A 25,657-nucleotide genomic window follows, 5' to 3' on the forward strand; every position below is an offset into this window, starting at 1 on the left:
TTTCCCTCATTTATTTTTTATACTTATATGAAAATGATTTTTTAAATTAGTTTCAAGTATACAGTACATTGGTTATACGTTTATATAATTTATAAAACATTCCCCCTAATTGCTCCTCTCTCCTCTGGTTTTCCCTCCTAGCCAATATATTAATGCTCACTGCATTCCCTAAGCCATGCTCGCTCCCCATTCCCGTGACCATCCATCACCTACTAATTTGTCCTTCTTTAACCCTTCACCCCATATCTGTCACCAAATTATCCTCTATATTTGTGAGTCTGTTTTTGATTAGTTTGTTATTTTTGTTCCTTAGATTCCGCATATAAGTGAACTCATATGATATTTATCTTTCACAGTCTGATCTTTTTTTCACTCAGCATAATAACCTCTAAGTCCATCCATGTCATTGCAAATGGTAGGATTTCATTTTTATAATGGCTGAGTAATATTCCATTGTATATATGAACCATAACTCTTTATCCAATCATCTTTTGATGGGCATTTAGGTTGTTTCCATATCTAGGCTCTTGTAAATTGTGCTGCCATGAATATTGGAGTGCATAGATCTCTATAAATACTCATATGAAAAGATGCTCAAAGTCATCTTTTCTAATCATTAGAGAAATGCAAATTAAAACTACAATCACATATCACCTGACACTGTCAGAATGGCTATTGTCAATAAATCAAAGAACAAGTGTTTGCGAGGATGTGGAGAAAAAAGAACCCTTGTACATTGTTGGTGGGATTGCAAATTGGTACAGCCACTATGCAAAACAGTCTGGAGGTTTCTCGAAAAATTAAAAGTGTATATACGTTTTGACCCAGCAAAGAATTGGAGAGTGTTTTTCCAGACAGCGTATTTGGGAGCAGCAAAGCCAGAAGGAAGGAGAACTGATAAAAGAAGTGTTATCAAGTTGGCCACTACTTCATGGGATCATCCTAGAAACCCTCTGAAATACATCTCAGGACCATCTCTTCTGGGGAAGAAAGGGAGTAACATTTAACCATAGGCTCCCATCCCCCATTTATCAAAGGTTCACCTCTTAGGACAAATCACCTGTACTTCAGGGTTGTATATGGTTTAGCACAGAACAGGTTCCTGTTGCATCAACAAAGAAGGCCAGGAGCAGAAGGCAAGATGTGCATGACACAGGACTGACCATCAGGTAGCATCTGCAAGAAGTGGGCCTGAATCTGTGCAGAACTGATCATCATGGTAGTGGCTGGAATGAGAGACTGATCAAGCTGAGGGGATATGAAATGGTGCATGAGCACTATCTGATACAGTTCCCAAATACTAATATGTTACATGTAGCCCTGTTGCTTTTAGGAAAAAAAATGTAAAGCCACTGAAATCTGAGTTTTCAAGTTGAAAACTAGGATAAGTATTGCATTTGTAATGAAAATTGAGTATACCGTTATCCTTATTCTTATAGAGTTAGAGAAATACAGATTTGGACTCATCTGATTCTGTGTGTATGTGTCTTGTTTTTGATCAACATATCGTTTTCAGGACACCTTGAAACTGGACACCTGCCAGGAGGGACCTGTAGGTCTGATGTTTTCTGCACTCATGTGAGGGGAATGACTGTGCAAAGGAATTAGTCTGGGATTGGTTCAGAGCTACCTGGACGAGATTTCTGGATAATCTAAATGCTGGCTACAAAACTGCCCTAACTGGTAAATTTAGGGATGAACCAGAGTCCTTATACGAGTGGCAGAATATATGTGTTAATCTTCCAAGGTCCGCCATAGCAGACCTCAAACTTTTTGCTTCCAGCTCAATTAAAATAATACTGAAAAAAATCTATCTCTCTTCCACGTTAATAACTAAAATATTTTACTCAATCTAAGTTGTTGCAAATAATGTAATTTCTGGCCAACTGTAAATATTAACATTAAAACCAACTCATATCATTTTAAATTTTTTCCAATGTCACCAATAGCAATTCAATAGCCAAAATGTCTCATTTAAACATACATGAACAAGATCATTTTCACTCCTTTTCTCATTGAACTTATTTCCATTCAACTTCCTCCAGATGTTTTTAATAGTAATTTTTAATGCTTAAATGTCTTATATTGATTCCACAGACTTTGCAAAAATTATGACTAGGAATTGAAATTAACATTTTTTCCATAAGCGTCTAAGTAATAAACATATCATTGTGACTAGATTTAACTATTATCAGTATAACACAAAGCAAGTTATTTGGCAAATTTTTATAGTTATGTAATTATAAGCATAAAAGTAAAGTTTATATGAAGTCTCATTCAAATATACGCAGTAGGGTGGGCCCATACGCATAAGCCCAGTGGCCACCAGTACCAGGTGAGCCAGAGGCAAGCCTCCGCACGCAGCTGCAAAAAATCAGGGCTGCAGACCAGTGTAGAAAACTGCGCCTGCGAGATACCGGGAGCTGGAGCGAGACTGAGGAAGAGCGCGAAGCTGCCGAGCTCGGCCTGCGCTCCCTGAGAGCGGGTCCTCGGGCCCTAGCCTGCGCCGAATCTGAACCCCCCGCTGCAGGCCGAAGCTCAAGGTCAGGACTCAGGGTGTGTGTCAGTCGACTGTCTCTGCAGTATCCTGGAGGTGGCCGCCTGTCAAGAAGTAGCTCACGAGCCTGTGAGACCCAGAACTGTGAGCCACCCCGGGTCACCAGAGCCACGTAGTCAAAGGGCATCCCTAGGGCGGCAAGCTGGAAAAATGTGGCACCAGGTGCCTGTAATGGCTCCCCTCCAGCGTTACAGGCGCTCTGGAGCGTGTGAGAGGGAGAGCGAGACGATGGCGCCCTCGGCCTAGAGCAAGGCAGAGGAACAGCAAAGATGGCGCCCTGGGCGTGGAGCAAGGCGGCGGGACTGCAAAGATGGGGCCCTGGGGCTGGAGCAAGGTGGTGGGACAGCAAAGATGGCGCCCTGGGCGTGGAGCAAGGCGGAGGAACAGCAAACACGGCGCCCTCGGCCTAGAGCAAGGCGGAGAGAGAGCAAAGATGGGGCCCTCGGCCTGGAGCAAGGCGGAGGAACAGCGAGAATGCGCCCTGGAGGAGCAAGATGGCGCCCTGGGCCTGGAGCAAGGCGGAGGAACAGTGAGGATGGCGCCCTCGGCCTGCAGCAAGGCGGAGGGCATGCTTAGACAAGGTGCTCACCAGTCTCTGCCTGCAGAGAGCCGCCCAACAGCCCCCCTAAACGTGTGTGAAATCAGACGCCTGCCCCTCGGGCGGAAGCCCCGAGATAAGAAAACGAGCCTCTCCCACACGAAGTCCGGGCGCCCTGATGCTGCACAGCTTTGACGGTGGGCCCTGGGGATGGTGAGTCTGACCGTACGCGACCTTCTTAAACGCCGTTTCTCAGCTCCCTATAGCCCCTGGCTTTCTAGGAATCCAGGCCTGTGCGTTTTTAACGCTTGGGGTTTTGGAGGCCCCTCTCTCAGGGGTGGGCCAGGTGCCCAGTATGGGGTTCAGACTTTCAGATTGCTCTTAGGGAGAAGCTCCAGGGTTTGAGTCCTCGCCTAGTACTGTGGCTTCGCCTAGTATGTGGCCTCCTGTGTGAGCCGCTCAGCCAGTTTTTAGGTCCCCCTGCCACCTACCCCAAGGCAGTTGTTTTACGTGTAGCTGTGGATTTGGTGTGTTGGAGTGGGAGGAGTTCAGGACCCCCTTACGTCGCCATCTTGAACCAGAGACTTAGTTCCCCGGTTTAGTTAGAGGTAGTTTTGCTAGTGGAGGAGTAAGTGAGTGAGCGAGTGAGTGTGTGTGCTGCCACACATACACGTACGTGCATTCTCATGTGAGTGCCATGAGTTTCTGGTGCCACAGTTGTGATGTTTTGCTTTTTTTCTTCAGTTGTTACCACCTGGACCAGGGCAGGCTGGCAAACAGGTTAGATTAATATCCACAGGCCAGGACAACAAAGTGCTGAGCAGAATTTGCTTCTACCATTTTCACTTCGTTTTGGCTTCAGTTAGTTCACACCTTTGCAAACCCAAATGAAGAACCCAGCTCGGGTTGCAGATTTTCTGGGGAATCGTGCTGAAGAGGCTCCGAGGAAATTCTGAATTTAAGCCACATTTGGCACATTCACTGTGTCAGCCAAAACACGTTTCAGTGAGTAGAATTATGGGCAGATTGCCCCCAGTGGCACATTACATGCGTGACATAAAAAATGCTGTGCTTCATTCCAGTTAGGGAAATTAAAAAATAAAAAAGCTTGTAGCATGTTAAAAATACCCAGGACCTTCACGTTGATTTAAAATTTGTAAGAAATGATAACAGAAACACCTAACATTTTGGGAGTGCTGCCTATGTGCTTGGCATTGTGCTAAAGTTGTTTTCAGCATTATCTTAGTTACTCTTTAGAACACCCTTATGAAGTTGAAATTACCATTATCTTCATTGTATGGAAGGAAACAACTAAGAGAAATGTCCAATAGGGTCACCTGTCTGACAGGGAGGTCATTGAACCTACACAGTCAACCTGGGACTCCCTTTGTTATGCAAAAGTAGGACAGTGTAAGAACTCAGTGATAAAAGATGACTCCTTTCCTCAAAGTTTCACACATAAGTCATCTAACTAAATATGAAGCTTTTAAGGTCATGGCTCCTTAATTCTGCCCCTAAATTACTATGCAGAAAAAAAAAAGAGACATTTTTGTCATAGTTAAACATTTGCAGAGAGGTGAGCTCACACTGTGGCAAGGTTAGCTCTAAGGAATACAAATGACTTTTGACTTTATTACAGGATGTTTCAGGAACATGGGTGGCATACGTCACATCCCCATAAATGCATTTGTAAAAATAAAGAACTAGAACGCTACTTTTGCCTAAAATTTCCCAGATAACAGTGACAGCACTCTACTGGATTTTAATTTTGAAATTTTATAAGTATTTCTCATAATGTTTTGACTTGGATTTAGATAAACATCTGCATTTCAGCTCACTTGACTTTCAAATAAAAACTAAAAGAAAAAAGTTCTTAAAAAATTTCGAGATATTTTTAGCAATAAAGAGAAGAAAATTGTTTTGTGATGCTATTTTTAAACAACACTTTTTAAGATTTCTTAAAGCACCAGTGGTTAGGACAGTGCTAAAGGCAAAAATGTTGCTTAAGGAAATACTTTAGAACATGCTAGAAGAGTTAAAGTCTAAGCCAAGGCCCCCGAGAGCAAGGAAAGTGCTCACATGGCATGGTGTCCTTTGAATCTTTTAAGGTTATTTTCTAAATGAGACTATGAGAACAAAATGAAATTATACTTTCCTTCCAGCTAGTTAAGCCTCAAATCCCTGAATGAAAAAAAAAAAATGTTTTCTTTTTGGACAGTGATGTATTTCTAGTCAGTCTGTTCCCAAAACAAATACACCAAAAATCCACTTCATATACAGAGTAAAATAAAAGGAAAAGAGGTCATTTAGATGGTTCAGTATTGGTCTAGTTGTCATTTTGCAGGTATCCCTCCGTTGATGGAATAGGTGGATTTTCGTATTATCTATTACCTCTAAAGCCATAGTTTATTAAACTGAATCCCATTTGAATCACTCACTTATGTAGCACTTAGAACAGTATTGATTTTAAGAGACTAAATTGTATACAGTGTTAGTTGACTACCCAGCATCCCTTTTTCACATTCTTTCTTCCTAATAGAATTCCAGTTTTGTTCAGGCAGCTTCCTTCCCCTAAACATACACACACAGGGACAAGGGCAGCTGACCCAAGAATGAATCTTTAGTCTAAAAAGTCAGTTAGCATATGGAATTTCTCAGCAATTAATGACGTATTAAGACTGTTTGTATGACCTGAGCTGGCTCAAGCAGGCTGAAGGGCACCACCGTTCATCCTTGATTGTAAGAGAGGTTAGTCTCTCTCTGCTAGAAAGAATAAGGAAGTATGTAGACTCAACTGCCACTGGCAACCATCCTAAAATCTGAGGAAAATCACGGGTTGAATGACTTTGATACTGAATGTAGCATGATGGAGAAACAGATTCTATGTGAGTTTTTGATGACACCCCTCATCTATGGATCACTTGAAGCCTGCTTTCCTATAGGCTTTCTTTTATATAAAATATAATTTTATTTATTTCTTAATCCAGTTTGGAAAGGGTTTTTTTCTCTTACCCATATCCCAAAGCATCCTAATACACAGAATGAAATACCTTTGACACTGACTTAGTGAGAAAGAGTAAGTAATCACATCTTTAAAATGCTGACGGTGAATCACTGTAGCTTGCTTTTCCGATCGCCTTTCCTTTGTTAATAGGCTTACTTATTGGCTTTCCCTTTACCTTCACTAGCTTAATCACTTCTGAAAATCCTTTAATTCTCTATTTATCATGCTAAAGTTTGGCATGTAAAGCGTGCAGGAGGACTGTCCCTGCACAGTTAGATCTCTTGTGTTAATGGGAGATGTTACTGATTTAAAGAGTTAAAGGAATGGTGAAGAAGCAGAAAAATAGTGATGGCAATCGACTTTTTTATATTTCTGAACCCATAGTTTCTACTCCTTATCCTTGGATAAGTTAAAATTTCCCATAGTGGTGACATGCAATAGAGAAAATTTCCAGAATGTACCATGGTACCTATTCCAGTCTAGGAAATCCACTTATATAACATAGACAAACTTTTACTAATTAGTAAGTTTAAAATTCTCTATGTACCTTTGACTTCAGGCTAATGGATATCACATTAAATAGGGGAAATATAAAGAACATCATCTCAACCTTTCCCACTTCATCTCACCCCCTTACAAAACGTTTGGCATACTTGGAGCTGTGCTGAACCGCATATTTCATTGCCAGATAATATTCATGAAGATCCTATTACATGTATTGACTGCCACTTAAGGAATGAAATAGGACTATATAATCAGTTGAATTTAATTTAATCTGTTTTGTATATACATGTTCAAGGTTATAAGAAGGTATTTAGAATCTAGCATTAGACTTCCTATAGAACTTCAAGAAACCTTCCAGGGTAGGAATTTAAGGGAAAAATGACTTTGCTCGTAAAACATGTACATAAGAGTATTCTGTAGATTGTTTTGTAAATTCAGTTCAATGTAGTACTCTGGGTGGATAATAAATTGAAAGATACTCAAGGTTTTTCATACTAGTCTAAACCAAAGACAAAATATTTAGCCTGTTTTCAACCTGAACACATAAATAAAAACTAAACAATTCTATGCCATGGGTCGGAGTGTACAAAGCTATGCCAACTTTTAGATAAGAAAATATCCCAAATGAAAAACTCAAGTAGTGTATGAGGAGACCCACCAGTTATAGTGTCTGTCACACTATTTCAGACATTTGGCCAAAGTTACCGTGGTCATCCAGGGGATATCACCTTCCATAGGGTATACCTGTTCGGTCTGGACAATCTAGGAGTCTGGCACCAACTTTCTTAAATGTATTCCCACAGTGTGTCCAAAGTTAATTAGATAATAAGAAAATTAACATCCTACACGAACAATGTAAAAGCATATAAGTGTAGTCCAGAATTTAAAAATGAACACACTCTGCTTGTTCTTTCAACAAACATCTAATGTGTTCTTGCCATTTGTCAAAAACAATTTTATGTTTTAGTGGTAAAAATAAGACCCAGAAACCTCATTCTCTAGATGCTTCCAGTGTGATAGCTGAGAACTAGACAATAATGCAGAAACTTTTGGAAATATGTGTTTACAGTTGTGTCGTGGCTAAGTAAAAGCTATTATAGGATTGTGCAGTGACAAATCTAAGCCTAGAGCAAGATAGGTGAGTGGAGGTCAGGGAAAGCTGCTTGGACAAACAGATTCTTGACCTTTTCCCTGAAGATCCATAAGATTTGGCCAGGTGAGGATGAGTTGGGAACCAGAGATAAGCAATCAGGAAAGCTGAATATTGGTACCAAGTTTCAGTTTCAACACATTAGACTCTAGATTTAGCAATTATAGATCCTAATCTATTTCATGACTGAGTCAATCCTGACAGAATGTATCTATTAGTTAAATAAATTTTGAAAATGGCAGATTATCATATTTAATATTGCAATACATATTGTAACCAACCTGACTTTGAAGCATAGTGGTATCCGTGGCACCCAACACAGTGCTTTGCACAAAAGTGTTCATTAAGTGGTTATTGCATTGAAATCCTGTTGCCTAAATCCTAAATTTCAGCTGGTTTTCTTGTGTAAAATGATTTCTTGCTGAAATGCCTTTCTGGGGACCAGTATATATAAGGCTGTATGCCGTATGGAAAATTCATTGGGGAAATCGTAGGGGTTGGAGAAAGAAATGCTATGGAAATATTCTGGGGCATCCTATCTAAAATGAAACTCTAATAAGCCTTTGTTAGTGGAGAGGGATATGGTGGTTCTTTTTCAACTGGGGCAGGAAGTGAAAAGCCAAACCTGAATATGAATATAGACCCTACAAATTATAACATAACCTGAAACTAAAGACTAGTTTTTGTATTCTTGCAAGATGTAAGTATGGGGAGAAGGCAAAATATAATCGACTGTGAATGTCCTCTTTATTATATACAAAGCCGGTACTGTTGACCCATTGTTAGAACATGCATTCTAATGATGCCATCTTTCTTCACTTTATTTTCAAGTTCTACCTTTGTGCTAAGGTAGACCATTACTATCTAAAGATTGTAAACATATATTTACCTAATTGTCAACTAGTAAAGTTATGGTTTTATTTTGTGCCCATAAATCTTTAGTCCATTTGAGATTCATCTTCTATGGAGTATGAGGAAAGGATCTAACTATTACTCACAAATTAAGTGGATTTTGTCTTGTTATCCATTGTCTCTCCAGCATTGGGCACAGGAGGTCCTCAATAAATATTATAGAATGAATAAATTAATGAACGATGAATCTGAACCTTCAAACTCTCTTGCTAGGTTCCCCTTGGGACCAACAGTAAGTGATTGCATGACTGACTCAATTTAAAGTGGAGAGCCAGGCCTAAAGCTTTGGGCTATCATTAATTGATCTAACTTGTTATGTGAATATACTGATAAATTCAATGAGGGATGAAAAAGAAAGATGTGTTTTCTTTCTAATAATATTTTTGAGTCCTGAGAAATAAGTACATGTTACATATGTATATTTTTTTTCCTCCATCTTTGACATTTTTCATTTTGACATACATTTGAATCTGTCTTATCTATCATCTGAGTGTGTGTATGTATTTACATATATATATGTATATACACACACATCCATATGTTTAAGAGCATAAAAGACACAATAATTTAATATTTGAGAGCATGGACTATCTAGACTACCAGGACTTAATTTTACCTCTAATAAGTACTAGCTGTGTGATCTTGGGCAAATTGGTTAACTTTTCTGTCTCTCAGTTTTGTCTTTAAAAGTGGGAAAATGGACAGTATTTACTTCAGACTATTATTGTAAACATTAAATTCATGTACAACACTTAGAATAGTTCCTGAAATGTTGTACTGTTTGCTTTTATTATTACCCTACTCAGTTTTCTCAATAATCTTTCTTATTTTTGCCAAAGTAACATTTAAAATATCTTAAAAAGAATATATAGGATTATTTGAATCAGGTGGAAAAAGTCATTTTGCAAAAAGGAATTGCTTTATTTGTCATAGAAAATATATAGTAACACACATGTATACAAAAACTGTAAAAGAATAAAATATCTCAGAAAGAAAAGTGTTTAGGTTTGCATTCTGAAAAATAAAATGTATTGAAAGTGTAAACTCAGAGGCACATCTTGTTTCCAAGCACAAATTAAGAATTAAAAAATCAAAATGACAGACTTCTGCTAATCTGTTTAGGAAGGCATAAATTGTTAATCAGGCTCCAGGCAACATTGTTTAATACCAAGTTTAATAAAAAGTCGGCCTAGAGGAAGAAGAGGTCTAGTGGTCTGCTTTTGAAAGCTCAGCATCTCTATTTACATGCTTAGTCCCTACAGCTCTCAGGACACCATTGATAAGGTTTTGTTTGAAATTGGCTCCTTTTAAAGGGGTCAGGATTATTAAAAATTAGTAGCGCAGGATAGAAAAGTTGTTATTTTTCACTGGCATGAATGAGCTTAAATAGGAAATAAATTAGAAAAATATTTAAGAGAATCTTTTGCAGCTTGTATGAGAATTTCACCCAGTAAGCATTTATTGAGGCCTCACTATGGGCTTACATTTACGAGTGATTCCTTCACCTTTAAACTGTGATCTTGAGATGGAGAAGTGATTATTTTAAAATAAATTTCTCCTTTTTCCCCACCTGGATTTATCTATTTCATGAGCCATCTTATGTTTGTATCAGGTGGGCTTTTGCTGTGTAGGGAATCAAATAAGGAATTTTCCAGAAGTCTTCCCATCATTTTTAGGAACACTTGTCAGTCAGGTAAAACTTAAACTGGAAAGTATTTGACAAGCACAACATCTCCTGGCTGCTTCCTTGGATTGTTGAATTTAACATGAAGCCCAGATTTCACTGCTTGCTTTAAAGTCTTTATTTATAACATCATGGATATTAGTGCATATTTCTTAATTACAAAGCAGGCAAGTTTTGGACTCTCATTTTCTGTGACTGGTTTCACTAACCAGCCATAATGAAAAGATGTCATATGGAGAAAAAAGAAAGAAAATAAGCCATTTAAAAATTCATTTTAATTTAGTGACGAATTAGAAAGCAAACATATGCTCTATCAATGTTCAGAATATCCAGGATGTAAAGCAAACTTCTTGTTCTTCAGTGCTCAGTTAATCCAGCTTAGGTTTTCAATAATTTCTCCTCTCTTTCTGTCCACTATATAAAAGTCTTTCATTACATCACATTAAACTTTGTCACTTGAGAGCATTTTACTCTCATGTAGCTTTCAACTTCATATTTTAAATACATTAACTGTCCTGCTTAACAATCTCTTTAGTGAGAAAGTGGGTTATTCACGTGATCTCTAGGTGTCTTGCAGTGTCCCTCCCTCTACTGTAGTCATTTCTTTAATATCATTGTTTTTCAGAATGCAAAGTTACACACATACTTAACTTCAAGGTGGAAAGTTTTAAAGAAACACAAACCATGGCGCTATTTGGAAAGATATGGCAGAACGTGGTATCTGCAAATTTAAAGCAAACTTGAGGAAGAAAAGGAAGTATCATGAGACAAATTTTAAAACATGAGGCCCATATTTGGCATGTCAGTACTTATTTTAAAGGTGGTTTACCTGCAGGTGAATGTACTTTAAATGCAAAAATTATTGCAGAGATTGTATGTTCTGGACCTGAAGGTTTGTGACTGCCTCTTCTTGATGATGTGAATCACTAATTGACCCCTTTATTCTGCAGTCTTAAGATCTAATCCAAACATCCATTTTTTGATTAAAGGGGAGATATGAGTCAGAAAAACAGTGAAACTTTGGCACTGAAATTTATCTTAAGACCTTCCTCATAGAATTAAATTCTTTATGAAACACTGACAAAATCCCAACTAGATACTTTTAAACAAGTAGTTTAATATGAGAATAATTGCTGGGAGATACAACAGGTCTACTTAGTTCAAGTTAGGATTTGGCAATAACAACAGGTTTGATGGATTTTATCATTATGCATTGATGATTACTTACTCTGACCACACTGTTTTGATCTGTGTTAAATTAGAACCTGTTGCTAAGGAGAGCTTTAAATATTTTACTTTACTTCATGAAATTGAGCAGTTTCAAACATTTTATAAAATGGATCATAGTAGATTAATGGAACTCTTTTTTTTTAAAATCCTGCAAAAGAGGTTTAAGCTTTGCTAAAAATATGATAAGCTAATTTTTATGACCGAAATCTATTTGATATGCTAGTAGGCAATTGCTTTTTAAAGTAAAAATGCATACTTTAAAATACAAATCAACATCTTAGAAAATTTGTCCACAGTTGTATAAAGTTCACTTTTAGGAAAAAAAGACACCCCTTTTACAATGTGTATGGTTAAGTTGAACTGAATTTTCTTTAACTTACCAAGTTAGAGATATGTAAATTTAAAACTTTGATTTTTACTGAATAATCCACTGTGTAAATAAGTGGGCACATTTATTGTTTATGGCACATTCTGGCCATAAGCTTGGCAAAGCACCTTTTTAGAGGACTTTTCAATGTAGGAAAAGATTATATTAGTATTCCAAATATTAGTATTAATCTCTATTTGGTTTATTTAAGGGATCCAAAGATACCTTTTGATTGAATGACTTAGTTTGTTGTTTTGGCTGTTTTAAATGTCATTATAATTCCCTTTAACTTTTCATTCATCCAAAAAAGATGGACAAGAACTAGGTCAATCATTACTCATCATGAAGTTATTCATTATCTAACCCAGTGGTCCTTAGACTTTCGGATTTCATGGAACATTAGTACCTTTTTTTTTTTTTTTTTTTTTTTTTAAGGGACGAAGTTGACATTGGGTTGCTTGCCAGATTTCAATTTTGCCAAGGAAAAACAACATAATCTATCCATACCCTTTCTTGAAAGAATTGACATTTTAACTCCAAAGAAGTAAGAAGGTCACTGTCTGAGTCCTTTAAATTAAATAAATTGACATTTTTGAAAAGCTCAATAGGTTGTCATCATTTTTCATATCTGACCACTGACCAGTCAGTAAACTTTTTTTTTTTTTTTTAAAGAGGGACGCGAGTGTGGCTAGCCTGGGGTAACACTGATTTAAATAAAGCTCACTCAGAATTGCCATCAGGCCATTACAAATAAAACAACAAAAAAAGCTAAATTTTACCGTGTGTTCCTCAAGTACTGGTCAAAATTTCAAAGGACAGTTTTAATTCTTTGCAAGGAGCTTTACAAAATTGTATGAACACATGAAATTCTTAAAGAAGTCTATGTATTTTCTCTGTAAGTGTCCATGTGTGCGCTTTCACAGCATATTTATAAATAACAATAATGCAGGTTTAAATTTCATCTTTAATATTTAATACCAGAATTAAGTGGATATGGTAAAAATAACACTTAACTAGAAGTTAAGTTACAGGAGAGAGATACAGGTAAAACAACAAAATGTATTTAGACATCCACTGACAAGTTACTTCATATCTTTGGTCATCAGTTATCTCAAATGTAAGCAATGGCTTTTGGGTAACATCATCTCTAAGCTCTTTTCTGTGTCTTACTTTCTCTAAGTGCACTTCTCATTTTCAAACTTTCAAACTCTCCTTGGAGGCCGGATTAACTACATGACTTTTTAAATGGTTGCAATAGAAAGAATAGAGTTTAATGGAAATGGCTCGTCAATGACAACCATATATAATATTACTGTATCAAGAGGATTCCTTCTTTTCTCCCTTCCTCCCTCTCTCTCTCTCTCTCTCTCTCTTCCTCCCTCCTTCCTTTCCTTCCTTTTTGTGAGATTTTAGTTTGTAAAGAAATCATTCAGAACAAATACTGAACTGTGATGATAATGAAACGACAAAATTATGGTTACAAAATAAGAAAATAATTATTTTTAGCCATCAGATAAGGATGGAAATAAATACAGTCTTACTCAACTCTTCCCACGGTCCCAAATGCTATGTACATACTAAATATGTTAATGCACTGAGAAAGAACAGATGCCCTCAGAGGGTGCTGTAAGGCTGGAATTCCCCTTGCCAATTAAATTCATCACTGTCATTATAAGATACCTTCCTGCAGTACCCCCTCCAACATAAGGCTCTCTTTTAAGTGGGAGGAGCTAATTTATTCTCTTATACAAAGTTCATTATTATGCTCAAATGGCCCACACAGTCCTTTTTACTACAATTATAAACTCTATTGCATGCTTACAAATGGTTTTTCAAAAATGAATAACCTACATTTTACTCAGCTTTAAAATCTGCATTTCTCTGGTCAAAATAATCAAATCATTCCTATGCCCTCTGCTGTTCTGTATTTCTCAGAGAGAGTCACAGTTTTGCTTCTAAGATATCACAAGCGTTAGTTAGCAGCACATTCATTAAGTGCATGACTCAAACAGAAATTCCTTGGAAATTCAAACCAAAAGAGAGATGAAGAGGATACAAGTATGACATTTTCCTTTTGACCTATTGAGTAATTGTTACTATGTAGAATGCACATAAAATAATGTGTGACATGTAGAAAAACTCAGTAAAGTTTAATTTATTATTTACTTTATAATCATTATTATTTGGATACATAAAAATTCTGAGCCTATTGGTCACTTTTTTATCTTGACTAAATATATATATTTATATATTTATTTATATTTATACATTTATATATTTATATATTTGCCATATTTGTTATCAGGTAGGGTGGGGTGTCTTTCTAGTTGTCTTTCATTATGATATATCACATATAGGATTCAAAGGGGTGACATATTTGGTCAGTATATCTTTAGTATACTTTGGGTTGCAGGTGTCAGAAGGACACACAGTTTATCTATTTAGCTTGTAGTACAATAAAGATAATAGAAGGGAAAGAGCTGATATTCTTCAAGGCACTAAAAAAAACTTCTTACTTTGATTCTCATGAGAGTTGAGACCACTTTTTAAAAAATCTGCTCCTGTGGTTATTTTATGATCCATGCTGGATCATTTCTTGTAGTTGGTGATTTTTTTTTTTAAGGGTAATTTTCAAATTTTCAAATTTTCATTCCACATTGGTGAAGTGTAGGGTTTGTAAACAGGTTAACAATGTGGTTGTATTTAATAGTAACAGTATTTATAAAGTAGAAAATGTACCTTGTGTAAAAATGGTAACTTTGATTCTAACTCTATTCTTATGTTTCCCTCATGTAAAAATTCACCTCCTTATCTCTTTTCATTTCACTCACTTGGACACCTCAATTTAAATTTTTCTTGCTGTTTTCCATTCCTATAACTTGTTAGGTCTCCTGACCATTTTTTGGATGATCTACCAATTTGGGAAATTATAGAAAGAGAAAAACACATTGCTCTTTCAAGTGATAAAATATGAAAATAAACCGTGCTCTGCGGTGGCTAGCTTTATATTCCTCATCTTTATAAGTTATTCTTGTCTACAAGATAGCACTGCATATTGTAAAAAGTATAAATGCTGCCCATTTATACTTCACATCCAATTTAATAGTTACATTCTGGCTTTAATTAAGCTCTTTCTCCTATAAATCTCAGCAAGAGGATCTGATTAATAGAGGAAATGAGCACCCAACACGGTTCATGTAAAGATATTAAACAGATGAAACGAAGTAAAAGTCTTCAGCAGCTAGATAGAGTACTGGCTGTATCTGATCCTGTCTGACCCAACCATTTTGGCTTAAAGAACTTTACTCCATTTTTCTTTTGTAGTAAATGAAGGTGCATCACCTATCTGAAGAGTTATTTGTACTTTTCCCCTTACCTTACCTTTTTATTTTGTGAATTATGGGGTTACAAAGGCTATATACATTTGGCTCTATAGTTAATTAGGGAGAACCTGAAGTTTCTCATATGACTGTTTTGAAAAAGAGAGTATTCTTAGGAATAGGAATTTTGGAAGTGTAGGCCAGATAAACTTTGTAGGAGGAAAGCTCAAACAAAAATATTACTGGTTGGATCCAGAAAAATGCCTCAACTTCTCATCTGTCTTCAAAACAGAATAAAAATTTCAATGTAGCGGGGAAAAGATGAAAGAATGAAGAGGAAAAGAAATAACCCAAGTCCTACATTCTATATTTCTTCTCTAATTTTATTGGAACAGTGTTACAACTGGGCACTCTATGTGTTTTATTCTTTTAGCAATTTTCCTATTAGCATGATGTTCTTGAGTCTTTGGATTTAGACTCGTTATTTGGAAAAAAATTTTAAACAGGATTTGATTATCAGCATTTTACCTTTTTGTGAAGCAAATAAAGTAAGCTTAGTAGACACTAGCTAGGCTGAAATGCTATTAAAAAAATGCAATTCAGACTTAGTCACTGCTCATTATTTTTAAACGAGACCCTAATTCTGATCAACCCCTAAGAATGGGCTGCTGTGACTAAGTAAGCAGCATAAGGCAACTGGCTTCTGCGGATGTTATCTCATTTGGAACACATTTCAAACTTTAGAACAGATTTTTAAATTAGAAGTTGAAACCTGCAGACTGTCAGAAGCAGCTGATTCACTCCCAGAGAACTTATCTATCTTTAAGCAACTGAGTTTTTTAAGAAGTAGGTTACCTAAAATGTGTTGTGATATATCAAAGAGAAATAACATAGCCTTATAAACAAAAAACACCTCCTCGAAAAAGGGTGACATATACATCTAAACAGTTTTTGGACTTTTAATATATGCATATTTGAATGGGGTCGTCTTTAATTTGGAAGTTTTGTTCAGTACAACTTGTGAACGTTCATGGGTCTCTGAAAGGTTAAAATTTTTCCTGCAAGTATTTCTTTAGTGGCGGGGATTCTTCATGTGGAACCTTCTGAGTTATAGCTAAAATGCCTATTATCAGGTAAATGTGAATGAAGGAAGTAGAGTCTTGGTAAGGTCAGAAATAAGGAAAATCTTATATTGATGGTGATAAAATTCTTATCAGTTGGCTATTGCTTTTATTTGGAATCCTAGGTAAGTTACCATAAGTCTGGATTCCCAGAAAACTATGCAGATATTCTTGAGTTCCTTAAATTAGAGGAGCTATACAACTGATAGCAATAATAATGATTTTGACCTAGCTAGGATGTCAAGATAGAAAAATTAGAAAATACAAACTTGTCTGTGAAAAAAAAGCTGTCATGTGCTTATTATCTTAGACAACAAAATCCTTGATGCAACTGAACTACAGGGAGAAATGCATGAAGTGACTGACCCGCTAGAGGTCCCTTCCAACTAAAAAAAGTTTCGACAGTTCAAAAGAGTAAGTTGCCTTAGTAAGTTGGCATTTATGACTGTAAAACAAGTAAGGGCCAGAAGGGGGGAACACATGTTTCACTTTTTCAGGAAAATACGTTGTTTTATTCAGAATATCTATCACATTTTATCTCTTTTTTTATCCCTATATGGGACAGTCGCTCAATTAGCTCTAATTAGATATTAAGAACTTGTTCTAACTTATTGAAGCATAAGTTTCTTATTTGTAATAAGAAAATATCATTTGATGCTCTGGAACTGTAGTTGTGTCTTCTATAAATTTTAGTTAGCTGTTTCAGGTATTTCAGAACAGTATTTTGCAAGATAGGTTTTTTCCCATAAAAAGGAAGAGTGCCTCAGAGTAAGTTTTTACTTGTAAAACTGATGAAAGTGGTGGGTGGAGGAGGTAAAATGCATGTTTTCTGATAGTAGGCAACTTGGTAGAAAATGATTTTGTTTCTATATATTATCTTTGCAGTTAGCATTAAGAAATGTAATTGCAATAAATTGATGTAAAAGCCAGATAGTAAAGGGACTAAAAGTCCCCATGGAGCCACCAGTCAGTCACTTACTTATAATGGCAGCAAAAGATAATTGTAGACAAGTATAGTAGAACTAAACCATTGCCATTTTCCTTCAAAAATGTGCTTCTGCCGCTCATGCTTTTTTGCAGAAATTGGTTATTTCCTCTGCTTCAAAAGTATGCCATGAACTATCAAAATAGGTAGAAAAGATCTGCTTTTTATTTTCCCCCAATACCTTTTTAATTAGAACACACCAAAGAGCAAAAGTGGGCGAGATGTAATCCTGCGTGCTTGTATTTTCCAGTAAATTGTTGGGTTTCTTTTAAGTTTTCGAGCTCTGTATTGAAAATCTGGCTTTTGGCATAAACTTTGCCCTCTTCCTTATGAGGTAATGAAGATATCTGCTTGATCGTATCCCCTTTCTTCACACAATTTGTTTTCTGGCTCTCTAAAATAGCAAATACAGAGCCATGCGAGTGCTATTATGCTAAGGATGATCCTCAAGCTAAAATGGAAGAGATTTTTTTTCTCCTAAAGTAGGATCCTAAAGGTTTTTCTTTTCAGGTAAAGGCATCATCAAGAAAAGAAAGGAAATAAGCAATCCAGGGCCACCATTTGCATAAGCATGTTTGCTTTTTATTTTCAGAGTTGTGTGCTAACTAGGCACATATCCCTGTGTTTCTTTTCCAACGCATGGAGGAGTTTGCACATCCTGGGCCATGAACACTCAGGAAGCCCGTATCTTGCATGTGCGCCCCTCCAGAGCAACCACACATGGATGTACCAGCTAGTCCAGCAACATTATAGGAAAAAGCCTCTTTTTTTCCCCCATGTTATATACTTCAGTAAGTGAAAGTGAATATTGGAAGAGACATGGGCTCGATACACCTCTTTAGTGAGATTATAATTAAAATGTCTTTACAAAAAAAAAAAATGAGAGAGGGATAGAGAAATGTGTGGCTATTACAGATGATTAAACTTCTTGGTTCTTAAATGTTCTCAGTAGTTAACTCCGGTGAACAGCTCCTCGCACTAACGAGGACCTGCATGTAACTCCCCATAAAATATGGATTTTATTGCAGCAGTGACAACACTTCTCAGCGCCACGCTGACCTCTCCAGCATCTCCCACCTCACGATCTCCGATAACTCTTAGCAGAATATCTAACTACAGAAGAAGTAATCCCAGCTCAGCAACTGCTGCAGCACACAACATTGCAATATCCCTTTTTATTAAATTCGGGATTAACACACTGAGGGCTTCACTTTTCCTGCATCGGACATCTAACACCAGGCACACTGGCTCTGCTCTTCAGTCCGGGGAGGCATTATATGCCAGCTTTGTGCCTGGCCAGTCATGAGAGCACGAGCAAGCTGTGTTTTCCACATGACTTTTCCCTGGACAGTGTGCTCCATTTTTGGAGTCCACTGTAGGACTTTCCTTGCAACCTAAGCATTTCTGTCCTATGTGAGCTGGCAGGCATTGCCCCGAACGAGCGAGCTAACAGTTTTCTTTAGCTCCTTCTCTGAGCCAGATCATCTCTTTACCTTAAGTTTTCCTTATTGCGAGCATTCAGGAGTTTTCAAGCTACCCGATTTACTGCTTTACTCCAAAGGCAAGAAATGTAACTCAGCCAAAACAGTCTCCGCATAGACCCTTATGCTATGGGCAGGTGAGAATAAATCAAGCCCCAAACAGCTCCGCGGGTCCCCGGTGCACATCAGCGCCCTTGGTAATTAACCAGCCAACTTTGCAAATGCCGGCGCTCCCCTAGCAGACTCTGCCAGCCGAGAGAAAGGCAGCGAGTTCTTCCCGGCCGCCCCGTTACATATGCCCCCAGCCAGCCCCACCGTGGATCAGCCTTACCAGAAGGCAGAGGCGCTGCGCCCAGGCTCCCCGGGAAGCAGCGCCCGTCTTGGGCAGCGGCAGCGACGCTGCGGGCGTAGCCAGACCCACGCGCCCGCCAGGACCGAGGCTTGCAAGCCTCCCTCCCAACTCCAGCGTGCGGCACCCACCAGGCGGAGAGGGCTCTCTCTCTGATTGGCTTCCATTGAAGCTACAGAATTAAAAATCAGAAAAGGCATGCACACATCACTACCACCGCCTCTGAAAGAGATTGAACCTACCTCTGCTCGCCTTCCTGCTCCCGGGGAGACCCTGCCGCCCGCTCAGGCTGCTCGTGCCTCCTCCGCTGTGCTTGCCTGCTCTGCGGTTCTTGCTGCCGCGGCCGAAACTGCAGCTCTTGGGATGGGAAGGTTATGGGGCTTGGGAGAGCTGGCTCTTGTGGGCACACACTGATTTGCAAGTGAATGAAGTGGGAGGGAGCAAAGAGAGGAGGACTTTGTTAGAGAGGCCCAGTGCCTGCCCCCACCCGCCCCCTCCCCTTGACAGAATGACTCCCTGTGTTTGAAGTCCTGAGCAATTCGCTCCTTGTAACGAACGCTCCCTCAGCCCTAGGCTTCTCTTTATTTTCCTTTATTATTTTTTGCGGAGTTAAGACACATGCAGAACTTATGTGACTCCGTCTGTTACCTCCTTAATACTATCAAAAGGCTCCCTGTGCTATTAGCAGGAAGGGTCTGATTTTTTTTTTTCTTCTTCTTCTTTTTTTTTTTTTTTAGTGACTGAACATTTGCAATTCCCAGGGACACAGTTCCTCCTCTATCAGTTGACCAGCTTCGTGTTATAGCACGCATAACATGCAGACATATAAAACAAACCCAGTCTCCTGAGATAACAGTACTGCTGGCTTTTCTTTACGACATAAACAGGCGTTCTCTAGACGCAAGCAGACATAGATTCAGACGTGTCTTTCCTTCTCTCCTGCCAGGAAGACAGGTTTTTACATAGTCCTATGATCTCTGTTACTCTTTCAGAGTGAGCAACCTCAGGATGTTGTAGCATGAAGACATGCTTTCTTGGGTTTATAGAAACAAATGAAACCTAGACACCCTTCAGGCTTACCATGACTTATGGCTGATTCCATCTTTCTAAGTGAGTTAATATAAGGGTACGAAAGACTCACAGAAGAGGTGTATAATGACAAGGTCTGCTAAATGGTTTAAGATCTTTCAGAAAAGTTCTTGAGGTAGGATAAATTAAACTCTGGAACATATAGCAGTTTGAGTAGCTATATTTACAGTTATAAAAAAGTAATTTGTGATATTAGGAAACTAAGCTCCAAAAATCTTACAACATGTCAAAGTATTATTAAATGAGAGTAATGATTTTCTGCATAGGAGATGTAGACATGATGGAGTCAGGCACTGTTGGATTCGGAAAATTAAATCTAATTACGGCAGTGATTGCACCAGGGGTCAGCAGAATCCCAAACCAGCTGTTTGTGTCTGCTTCAAGTTCACGGGGAGGTCTCCATTGCATGGTGCTCTAAAACAAATTCCAGGCTACTTTGGCCTTTGAGTGGTTAAATTGGTTGAAGGTTGATTTCCTTCCCAACTGAGCTCTTACTAGAAAATCTTTTGTTTCTCTAACAGAAGTTCAGGCATTTAAATAAAGCCCAAATCAAAGTATTTCCTCTAGGCAGTCAGTGCTTCAAAGAAGTGTGCATGGGATGGTTTTAGCACAGATGTTCCACACATGGAAGATGGAGAGACTTTGAGTTTCTTGAAAAGACCTTTCCCTAATGAAGAATTGCCACCAACTAACAGAAAGAGGCTGAACATATTTTCATTGCAGCCCTTTAAACTCTCGTGGAGGAAGAATAGGCAGAAAAAGCTGCTTTTCATTCATAGTCCATTCCTCAGATTAAGAATTTTTTTATACGTTTAATTGGAAATACTAACTCCTTAATGGTCGTATAGTCCTTTACTGCTTACAACATACTTTCATAGACATTTTCTTCAATTCTTCTTTCAACAAATGGTGAGATTTTTTTTCCCCCCCTGTAAGAACGGAGGAAACAGATTGATGAAGAGATGGCATAGTTTAGATAGATATGTAGTGCAATAAAACTGGGAAACAGAAGAGGCAGAAATATTACTGGTAAAACTGTGTGCAGGGGCGTGTGTGTGAATAGATATAATTACGTAATTTATATTATATAGTTCTAAGTATGCCAATAAAATAGTATTTTAAGAATACCTTTTATAGGAAGATAGGCAAATTGATTTTTATGGTCAAAATGAGATAATAGTGAAGCTGATATTCCACCTACTGAACTAGTTAACATCTCACAAAGTAAATCTCTAATTGTTTGCAATATACTATTCTTCAGACCCCATTAAACCACATATCAAAGGTGATTAAAACATCTACTTTTTGTTAAGAATGGACAATTTGCTTCTTAGCAGTTCAAGTGGCAGCACTAAATTGCATAAAGAATAGTACTTTTATACCAAAAAAAAAGTTTATTTGTGTAATTTTTGAGGATTTCTAGTAACATGTACCATAATTATTAATTTTTATTTCTATAATTGATGTAAATATCCAGAATTATTTTATTATTTCAGAGATAAAGAACTGAGCATTACTAAGATTAAATGATTACCTGGTATCATAGAAGTACTGTTCCAGTTCATCATTTGGCACACCAAAACATGCCGGCAAGTCACAGAAGATAATTAGAGAGAGTTAAACAAATGATGGGGTCTTTGCTACCATTGTGCAGTGTTTTCTCATGGAACTCCAGAGTGGAAATTCTTCAGGGCCTCCAGAAAGACCCGGAAGCAGGCACCGAGAAGCCACCAGCATTCTACCTGTGGTGCTACTTTTTCTCTTTACTAGGCTTCTGCTTCTGTTTTGTCTCCCTTCACACCTACTTCCTTTGTCCCTAAGTCCCCAGGGCAGAGCAGCACCATCCACAGTCCCATTACCTGTTGGAAATGAGTTTCTCTTTCTGCTACACTGCTAGTTTCTTTGACAGCAGCTCTGATTAGTCAGGTGTTCCCTGGGACCCATCTGCTGAGGCAGGAGGAAGCAGCAGGGTTACCTACACACTGGCTCCTCTAGGACCAAAAGGAGGGGCAGCAGCTAGAGTGTCCTTGTGACCTGAAAATATATTTCAAAGAGGGTGCCATTCTGTATAGCTTCTTGTTTTGTTTTGTAATTTGGTAGAGCTGAAGCATCTCACTAGTTTTTAGGCTACTACATTATTTTATATGCTTACGTAAAAATTACTTGTACTTCTCTCTTTTTATAGCTTGCAAAGTCAATAAAAAAAACTCCTTCATAGACCATTACTAGGGATATTAATTTTGATGAGGGATTTTTCAACTTCCACTAAATCTCTCTTCAGATGATTAAGAGGTTATCTTATCCTTATAATGGGGATGCATATAAATAAATAATTGCAAGTTCTCTGACTTTATTTTCAATAATATACATCTGCATGCAATGATTATCTGATAAAAACATTTTCATGATCATCAACAATTATTCTTGATTAGAAGAAAAAGTTCACTTTTAAAACCATGTGCCTAATTAAGAATCTTGGCATGGCTGGTTTTGATTCAACCAGTTCAAACCTTTCATCTAAAATTTACACTAAATTTGTTGCAAGAAAAAGTACGCACACTACAATGTTTATTACTTAATTGTCATGGATGTGCACAAGTGGACAAATTTTACTGAGGAATGCATGCCAGTTCCCCACCTCTGTCCTCTGGGCGTGTGTGTGTGTGTGTGTGTGTGTGTGTGTGTGTGTGATGTGCACTCACATGCATACATAAATACACATATGCACATACCAATACTTAAGGAGGAAAAGAAGTTTAACTACTCTAGATATTATTGCACTGAAACAAAGGAAACAAAGGAGATGGGAAACCTCGATGGAATTCCACTTTTGTGAGAGCCATAGACATCTCAATACAAGCTAAAATAAATTCATATAAACTTCGTATGCTCATCCAGGTTTTCTAATCCTGGGAGAGTTTCCAATACTGTATTTAAAAATGGGTTGGATCCCAAGATGCATTAAGACATTTGCCTCTTGGTCATTATATTTGACTCATCGCTATAGGGAGATTCAAATAACCAGGAGATTTTCAAATTAGATAAACACACAACACCAAAATGTTATTGACTTACACAGCATTTTAGTACTCTGGGCATTTCAGAGTAGGTATAGTAGACTTCAATTTTTGCTGAATTCTTTTTTATTCACTGCTTTGTGGTAGAACCTTAATTTGCCTGATCAGATATGTACAACTCAAGTTTGGTGGACTGTACTGTGCCAGTGAAGAAGCGTGTTCTGTGTTTGGAAGAAATAGCCCATCAAGAGGATATGCAATATGTTAGTATGTTCTTTTAAATAACTGGTATGGACCAGAATAATCAGAAAACCCTACACTTCAGAAAAGCCCCTTATTCCACTAAACTCCCTCCCACTTGGAGAAGCACTCAATGAGAATAGTGGTGGGCTGGAGCGGGAGAGACAATATAATAGCACATGTTCAAAAATATTTTGAGATTTTATAGATTATGAGAGCATAAAAATTTCACAAATTTTGTCAAAAAGAAGACAGAGGAAGACAAGGAGGAAAGATTATTCTCTGTATAGATGTAGCTATTTCTTTAAGATAGACCAGATCCCGCCTAGAGCCCTCTGTTCCTCCTTAGGTACCATACTTAAATAGTCTTCTCTCTCTTCGCCCCTCCTCTTGTGTTTCTATTGCTTTTTGTAAAATACTGTCTTTATCTAGACCTCATTGTTTACATGTTCTTTTTCGTCTGTTAGACTGTATATCCATTGAATTATTGAAGGTAGAGCATTTATCTGGTCATCATTTTATCTCATAGTGCCTAAAGAAGTGCTTAGTGCTTACATGTATAAATAAATGGAGATTCACATAAACTATAATATATTCAGTAGACGGAAACTGGAGATGGCTCATAGATGTGAGATCATGCTCATAAGCTAAGGACAGTAAGACTGAAAAAGTTGACCATGAGCATTCTTCAAATACTTCAGGAACTGTCCTATGGAAGAAAATTAGACTGGCTTCTAATGGGATGGACGCTTCAATTAATATCAGCTGGTGAAGCCCCCGGAAGATACTGTATTTCTTTGATTCAGAGATACCCAGATTTTCATATTTTAACATCTCTGAAACTTTGATGCCTCTTATAATTGATATGATAAAAAAGCATCATGTCATGTTATAATTGGTAGTGTCTCTTAGTGACATATAAAGGAGTGGTGCAACTTGCTACCATTGGCTTCTTAGATCTGATGACAGGCAGATGGTAGATTTCAGCTCAACATATGGAGGAGTTTTCAAGCTATTAGTGCTATTCAAGATGAAAGGTACTGGCAGCTTCAGGATAGACATGAGTCCCATCCCTGAAGGCATTCAGTGATAGACTGGACCAATACTTGTTATAAACTCAAGCATCAGATTTGGGATTGAATGATCTTTCACATCTTTGTCAAACTTGAGATTCTTGAATTTTGATCCATACTTCTTATTTTTGTGTGTGAGAGAAAAAGGGTCACATAGGTTAAGTGCTTTGTCTGAAGTCATCAATCTCAGTAGAGGCCGAGACTGGACTACCCGTGTCTCCTGTTACCCAATCTAAAGCTTTCATTTACTATATATCCCTGTTTTCTTTCAGGCTTATAGTGTAGTGAATGGGTACATAACAATATTTTTAAAAGAGCAATAACATTTATTGCATGTATTTGTCCTTTTGTAACAAGTACCATTTACTCGTTCTTTACATGTATTTATCTAATCCATGCGACAGCCTATGTGCTAGGTATTATTATCATTCTTTTTTTGCAGAAGAGGAAACTGAGGAATGTAAAATTAAGTAATTTGCTCAAGGTCACGCTGTTAGTATGAGTCAACTGAGTTTCAAACACAAATTTAAGTGACTTCCTGTACTCTTAATAGCTATATAGGGGCTTACAGACTCAGAATTTACTGCGGAATCTCTACACAGTAATGTGTATAGATCAAAACCTATGTAGTCCAGATTTTCTGATTTTAAGATAAATGCACTAGCTCCATTATTATTTGCCTCAAGATACCTGGATAATGGTTTCAACTCTCTGTCCAAACAAATCCTTAAGTGCTTTTTAAAAAATTTTAGGACCCACAAAAACTTACTGAAAAACCAAGTAATTACCTCTCTAATCAAGAAAATTTAGTTTTATTCTCTGCCATGTATGTACTCAACCCATACCTACTTCTACTCTTTTCCCCACTTTAGGTGCCTATCCCAAAGTTGAGAAAAATCTGTGTTTAATTTATTTCCTGACCTCTATTTCTTATTCGTTCTGGGCCCTTGGCCATCTGTAAGGATGCATTGACTCTTACTGGTCTTTAAGGAAAGCTATCTTTATATACTTCTGGATCCTCAGGGACAGCCTTCAT

The 25,657-nt window shown here is 37.6% G+C and overlaps 1 protein-coding gene across 1 annotated transcript in view; it reads right to left on the reverse strand.

The window, feature by feature from the left end:
• CDH6 (cadherin 6) overlaps positions 1–19,629 on the reverse strand; it is a 118,016-nt gene extending 98,387 nt beyond the window's left edge. Inside the window, exon 1 of the mRNA XM_016138298.2 lies at positions 19,445–19,629. The gene's annotated coding sequence lies outside the window, so the exon portion shown is untranslated. The remainder of the gene's footprint in view (positions 1–19,444) is intronic.
• Positions 19,630–25,657: the final 6,028 nt, after the last annotated feature.

Source organism: Rousettus aegyptiacus, unplaced genomic scaffold (assembly GCF_014176215.1).
Source record: "Rousettus aegyptiacus isolate mRouAeg1 unplaced genomic scaffold, mRouAeg1.p scaffold_m13_p_8, whole genome shotgun sequence".
NCBI lineage: Eukaryota > Metazoa > Chordata > Mammalia > Chiroptera > Pteropodidae > Rousettus > Rousettus aegyptiacus.